The 7,500-nt window shown below is 44.9% G+C and overlaps 1 long non-coding RNA gene across 1 annotated transcript in view; it reads left to right on the plus strand.

Moving 5' to 3' along the window:
- LOC125301093 overlaps positions 1 to 804 on the plus strand; it is a 3,890-nt gene extending 3,086 nt beyond the window's left edge. The window contains exon 3 of the long non-coding RNA XR_007194671.1: positions 689 to 804. This is a non-coding gene — a long non-coding RNA (uncharacterized LOC125301093). The remainder of the gene's footprint in view (positions 1 to 688) is intronic.
- The last annotated feature ends 6,696 nt before the right edge of the window (positions 805 to 7,500 follow it).

Below are 7,500 nucleotides of genomic sequence, written 5' to 3' on the forward strand. Positions count from 1 at the left end.
CAAGTCTTGCTCATAATTTAGGGCAATAGGAGGGCCCTGTGGTCTGTGTGTGTGTGTGTGTGTTTGTGTGTGTGTGTGCGTGTGTGTGTGTGTTGATGTTCCATCAATGTTGGTTATGTCTGTGATTAGCCTGAGACATGGGGGATGAGCATGACCTCCACGACCCCTCTGAGGCAGCACGCTGGAGGTCAGGAGTTCTCACAATATTACTCTATTTGCTTTATTAATCCTCCTGGATCCTGTCCTTATTGTTTTGCCATGAATCATCCATTACTCCGTTAGCTCGAACCGCACACTCGTGTTTGTCCAAGTCACTGCAGATCAACGGGGATGGAGGGGAGTGTGTGTGTGTGTGTGTGTGGGGGGGGGGGATGGGTCAGTGTGGAGACAGTGTCACCCACCCCAGGGATGGAGGGAGAGGAGGAAGAGAAAGGTGAACTCTCTACAACCTCCGTCAGTCTCTCCCAGGGCAGCCTTTTGCAAAACAAAGCCATGTTTGGAGTGTGTGTGTGTGTGTGTGTGTGTGTGTGTGTGTGTGTGTGTCTGCGTATACGTCTGCGTAGCCATGGAGCAAGACTAATACATGTCATGTTACCAATTAATGTGCCCCCCCTCTCTCTCCCTTTCTCTCTCTCTTTCTCTCTCTCTCTTGGCTGTGTGGGCTCTGGTCCATGCCTCCACTCCACAGCTGGCTTCTCCACCTCAGAGTGGCGAGAGAACAGGACAGAACCGGGACGGAACATGCTGTTCTCCATCCACTGCATTATGACACTAAGAACCCTATCCCACAGGTCCAGAACTACTGTGCACCGGAGCTCACGGTTCTGACGAACCCCCCCCCCCCGGGAGCCATCGTCATGGTTGGTTCTGTGAATGGCCGTACTGTTATTTTAGTGTGTGAAATTATGCCATTTCAAATGGGGTGATTGTGTACTGTTCTGTGGTGTAACTATATCCAGTGCTGGAGTCTCGTGTTACCTGCATTACATTGTTAGTGTTGGACTAAAATTACGCTGCAAATATCCTCTGCACTGATCATCTGTAATATGGGCAAATTACTTGCAGGGACATTTTGTATGTGAAATGTCCAAGATGCAGAACGGAGAGAGAGAGAGAGAGAGAGGACAACTGCCCTCCTAGAGGGATGTATTCTTGGGAGAGTGCAATATGCAGAGTGGTGGAAGTTGGTCTCTCACTCTGTCTCCCTCTGTGTGTGTGTGTGTGTGTGTGTGAGTGTGTATTTTAGTGTGTGTGTGTGTGTGTGGGGTAAATGTGAGGGGGAGTTGGTTTTAAATAAATCCCAGATGCAGGCTGAATCTCCCGTATTGTTCACAACTCAAACCAGCTGGCCACTCTTGGCTCATCCATCTAAATGAACATTCTTTGCGATGGCCGGGAGCACTGTGGACCTGTTAGTCATTAAAACGCATGCTCTCTTTGTTTCTGCTTTGAAGCGCTGTGACTGCGATATCTCCAACGTGACAGACGTACCACTCACTTATACACACACACACACACACATATACACACACACGAACACATTTACAGGTTAAGAGGTACATCACACATTCAATGAGGCGCCTGAGTTTACTTTTGAGGGGTTGGGAGGGAGTTACAAATCATCTGTGCAGAGATAGTGGGAGCGTCATGCTCCAGATTCAGCCAGATGTGGGATGAGGCCGCAACACCAAAGTGTGATAACGATGCCGTGAAAAATGAATCTGGCATCTGCTCTGACAGCTCAAAAAAAGGCCACGTGTAAGACCTTGCATCGTGCGCATCAGGAAACCGCTCCACTTGTAATAGCCTGCACATTGTCTCAGCACGTTAAAAACTGATATTTTCAAGCACCACCCTAGAGGCTCTCTGGGATGGATGCATTCCTCCATACTCTGCAAACTGGCATCTGTGTGTGTGTGTGTGTGTGTGTGTGTGTGTGTGTGTGTGTGTGTGTGTGTGTGTGTGTGTGTGTGTGTGTGTGTGTGTGTGTATGGCCTTTACCACTGTTGCCATGTTTTGCAAAAAGCATTCGCAATCTCCATCTCGGCACTGTTAAAGTTATGATATGGTCTTGCAATGCTTGCAATGCTTTCATGGCTCCCTATCACATGCACAAATCAAGGCTGGACTCACAACCATTCCGCAGTTATGCTGCCAAACCTTATGATGCTAATGGACCTCATGTGACACAGCCAGCTGTGATGTCAGCAGCTGGGATTGCATGAGAAACTGCGGAGCTACGTCACGCAGGCCCATTTGCATGTGTCTTCCATGCAGAACTGCTCTGCAGTCGCATAAGGATCAGAGAGCCCTTATGCATTCTGTAATTGACCCAAAGTGCTTTGAAGTGAAGATGGATTTGTGGGTTTGTCCCTCCAAGAGTTGGTCAGTTTACTTTTTAATGACCAACGCTTACTTCCCAGACAGTCAACAGTCTGTGGGTGTCATTTGTGTGTGTGTGTGTATGTGTGTGTGTGTCAGTGTCAGAGTGGTTGTGTGTGTGTGTGTGTGTGTGCACGCACGTGTGTGTGTGTGTGTGTGTGCATGTGTAGTTATGGTAATGATTGAGTTGTCAGTAAACATGAGCTGAGGTCATCCATCTTGGAGTACACAGAACTCACACACAGAATGACTGCAACCTTAGGAGCTGCCACTTTACTCACACAAGGCAACAAGCACGCAATGGTTTCTGACCGGACGTCATCTTCAGTCGTCACACTATAAACAGGAGTTCCCGATAGGAGCCTGTCAGTGTGCGGTTGTAAACCACAGATGGGCATGAGGTAGTCAGCCTTGTCGTGCCCTGCCCTTCTGGGAGGGCTGGAGAGGAGCAGAGTGAAATCAGAGAGAAAGAGGGTGAGAGAGACAGGGAGAGAAAGAGAGAGAGAGAGAGAGAGAGAGAGAAAGAGAGAGAGAATGTCTGAGGTTAGAGACTCTGGTAATGGTTTATGGGCTGGGTTTAAAAGGCAGAACAATTAAAGCACTTGCTTGAGACAAATGTATGGTGATGGATGAAAGGAAGAGAGATGATAAAAAAGAATGAGAGAGAAACAGAAAGCTATTCTCTGCATTAAGCTCTGATCTCAGATAAGCCATGATAATGGGAATCCCATACAGATATTGGACACATCTCATCTGGCTCTTGGCCTTCCCCTCTCTTCCCTTCCCACTTCCGTGTTGGCCCAAGTGGAGTTTAGAGTTTGGAGTACAATTATGTCGGAATGAGATGATATGAGCTGGTTTTGGATGGTGCACAGTAAATTGTATATTCATCTACTGTTGATTTTGTCTCTGGAACTGTATGAGTAGGCTACTCCTCTTTGCAGTGTGTGTGTGTGTGTGGGGCAAGCCCCCAGCTGTGAGCATTTAGTGAGCTGCTTCTTTAAAATCGCTGAGCTGGGCTCTTTTCTCTCCAGCACGAAACATTCCCCATTGTCCCGGTTCTCTGCCTTTTTTCATCGTTTGCCCGGAAAAAAAAAGAGGCAGGAATTTGGTATATGAGCCCGTAAAATGCTTTGAAAGTGCCAGGCCCTTGGGATTTTCTTGTGTGGAGCATGATGACCAATAATGGGAAAGCCTAATGAGGATATTTATGCCTCAGTTTGGTTTTTCGCTTTTGTAAAACAACAATGAAACATTCCCGTAAAACTTTTGACTCACAACAGCCCCTCCGCATGAGCCGAGTGGATCGTGCTCGGAATGCAGATGTGCTGCTTTTGATTTGGTCTGTATCCCCCCACTATTTGCATTAAAAAAACATCAATATTTTTCACTTGCACTTGAAATGCTTTTGACCGAGTGCACTGAACAATAAACATCAGGGTCAAATCGGGTATAGGCCTCCCGTGGAATGAGCTTCGGTCTCCGTCAAAACATTTCAAACTCTTTATGGATTTACTTCCATCTTCATTTGGCTTTAATGGCTCCCTGGGAAATATAGTTCTGTGAAATAATGTCTGTCGGGTCCCGTAAGTGATATTAAAAGTGTTGGGTCCTGTAGCTAATATTACAGCTCATACTGAGTGTCAGCTGGGCTTGTATGCTTATAAGAGTTAGCAGCTCCATAGACGTTCCACCTGAGGAAGTCACGTCTCGATCTCTCGCTCAGACTGGGCATTCATTTTCTCCCCCAACTTGCATGGCTTGCCTCCATCAGATGCCAAGGAAAACAGGTCTGAGAGAACATGCTGCCTTTTGAATAGTATCCATCCAACATCCTGTTCTGTCTTACCCCTGTTGGGGGGAGGAGGGCAGCGCTCTAGGGGTGGGATGCCCCCACACAGGTAGCCAGTGTTTACTTTTAACTTTCAGGCTTTAGTCCTTCTGAGAGCTTGGATAACTGGGGTGAAAGAATACAGAGAAGAAGTGATTCTTAAGGGAGTGTGGAGAGACAGAGAGGGAGAGAGAGAGAGAGAGAGAGAGAGAGAGAGAGAGAGAGAGAGAGAGAGAGATAGAGTTTTATGGTGGGAATGAGCTGAAGAGAAATGACAATTAAACAAAGCAAAATTAATGTTGTGGGAGAATCAAAGAAAAAGACACACAAAGAAAAAGAAAGAGAGCTTGAATGGCGGCTGAGCTCACTCATACCTGTGGTCTCTGGGTTACCGGCACTCCAGTGAGCGGCAGGAAGTCAGCACAGCTTGTTCAGTTCTCTGTGTTTTCCCACTGTTGATTGTGACTCTGAGTATGTGGTGGGTATGTGTACACTGTCACACAAGTAACTAATTTCCAGTCATTTAACAATTTCCAGTGTCATGTAAGCTTTAAGTAAAACACTGAATAGAATCACATCAAGCACACAATACATTGGGCAAGACATATAGACACAATTACATTTTTGTATAGCTGTTTGCAAGCTTTTATGAGTCTCCTCTTTGACATTACAGTTCAACAACCTATCTCCTTAAGGAGACATAGATAAGAGGTATATAATAATGGCGGTGGTAACGTAGTGGTTAAGGAGCTGGGTTGCCATGCAGAAGCCTACAAAGTCGTAGGCAGGAGCAAGGCACTTAACCCTGAGTTGCTCCGGGGACAACGGCCCTTGTAATATAATGGACATATGTAAGTCGCTTTGGATAAAAGCATCTGCTATTAATAAATGTAAATAATACAGCTTTTGTATTAAATATAAATAATATAGCTTTTTCACATGTGAATATAGCTCTTTAGCTCTTTTCAAACCTTTATGAATCTGCTAAATGTCTAAAAAATATATTTTGAACACATAAGAAACAACACGTACAGTATGGATGCTGTTGGCTCACTGGTACCCTGGCGTGATGGATGTGAGTGACAACAGGTGCAAGCTATTCAACTACACAAACAGTACCTGAGACAAGCTACAGCTGATTATCACAATATGGGTGTGATTTCCAACCGCCTTTGAGCTTTACAACTCATAATAACTGACTTAATGTGTCAGTGGAGTGTTATAACAGCTGGCCCTGGCATTGTAGAGCTTGAGCAATATGCCTTTGTTCTGTTTGCCATTAATGTATGTACGTATGTTCTTGGCAAGCGCCAGTGTGACCAGCTTTGAAAACAAGACGTGTGTGCATATCTGTGTGTGTGTGTGTGTGTGTGTGTGTGTGTGTGTGTGTGTGTGTGTGTGTGTGTGTGTGAGGTTGGTTGGCCAGACGTTGGATGTAGATATGGTGTTTGCTTAATCCATCTGTATTTGCAGTGCAGATCTCCACATTTCCTTATCTCCCTTGAACAATGCAGAGGCCCCACTTTCTCATGTTCAGAGCATGGATCCGGCCTGCGTCATCAGGTGTCTTGCACCGACCGGAGGGATGTGATAAAACAACCTGTTTGTTGGTTTAAATCCACGTCCACGCATGTTTCCATGCTCTCGCTATCTCACATCCCCTCTGGTAGTCATTGTCTTTCGTTTTCTCTTCCACTCTCCCATAAACTTTGATTCTTTCTCATTCATACAGTCAAATCATTGCAAAACAAATCACACATGTGCATGCCAACATATACACTGAAACAAGTGATTAGGCAAATGTTTCTCACATGACACATCAGTTGCTTTGAAATACATCCCACATGCACAGCACAATGGCTTAGAAATATAGCTTACATTTCCGATACTTTTGCATATTACTAGTTCCTTTGTAGCACTGGACTCTATAAAACGAGGCTAGATGTGTAAAGGTGTGGGATTTAAAGATTGTTTTGAGGAATGAAAGGCGACAGGGACAGACCTGGTCTACATTTATTTTCCCTCAACACTTTTTCTATTGCTCCTTTTACAGTATTGCAGTTGACATTTTGGGTCCCTCAGCGCCTTGAACCGGCAGTTCTCTCAGGTCCCCTAAAACGTAGTTCAGATGTTCTCGACTTCAGGGCTCCCAAGGCAGCGCTCGCACTGTAGCCCGCACTGATGAAGTCACCGCAACAACACAAGCCCTACGAGGAGAATGTACTATGCTGAGATGACCTCGATGGAACTGGGGCCTCCTGTCCCCGACACAGAGGATGCATTCGATTTTTACAGGAGACAAGGGTGACATTTAGTCATTCATTCATTCATTCATTACTCTCTCTCTCTCTCTCTCTCTCTCTCTCTCTCTGTCTGCAGTGGGCAAGTGTTCAGAAAACATCCTGTCCAGTGAATGTGACTTCTTAGTCTCCACAGGCTTGCCTCCTGTTGAAATGGCTTTGTGTATGGCACCAGTGAATATCACACTGCTGCCACTGTCTGAAGGTTTATATATAGAGTGTATTCATTGCATAACTTTTTTTGTGTATGTGCGTGGGCGTGTGTGTGTGTGTGTGTGTGTGCGTGTGTGTGTGTGCGTGTGTGCGTGCGTGCGTGCGTGTGTGCATGTGTGTGTATGTGTGCCTGTGTATGTGTGTGTTTGTGCATGCATGTTTTTGTGTAAGAGAGAGAGAGTGTGTAAGTGCATGTGTACGCATGTTATTGTGTGTGCTTATGAATAAAGTAAAAGACTAATAGTAAAATATGTAAAAAATGCAAGAAAAAAAAAAAAAAAATGCAGCGTCAGTGCACCAATTATTGACGTGACCCAATGATGATATCATTATGGCTAATTGTGTTGAGAGGGTATAAATCATCTGTGCCATGTAAATCCAATTATGGTTATTATGTTATTAATTTACTCTGAGCTCCGTATTCAGAGTACAATTATGAGGAGCATTGACAAGTCTCTTGTGACAAGTCTAACAACTGTTGTTTCGCTTAATCCTGTCTTGAATAAATGTACCACACATTTTGTAAGGAAAAACTCGAGTTGTGATTTTTGGCATTTCTCCTCTCTACGGCCAACTGGAAATAAATTGACCATTAAGAGACAAATGCCCTGGATGATGAGTTGATAGTTCAGCTACAACTGGCAGAGTACTTTTACATTCTTCTACTTTGAGATGTCTTTTATTTCGCATTCAATCACTGGTCTCTAGGGTACACAAACAGTGATGGAAGCACTTTTCTGTTGACATGCTGACATATTGAGCCTTGTGTTGGAT

The sequence above is a fragment of the Alosa alosa genome, chromosome 9, assembly GCF_017589495.1.
Source record: "Alosa alosa isolate M-15738 ecotype Scorff River chromosome 9, AALO_Geno_1.1, whole genome shotgun sequence".
NCBI classification, from domain to species: Eukaryota; Metazoa; Chordata; class Actinopteri; order Clupeiformes; family Clupeidae; genus Alosa; species Alosa alosa.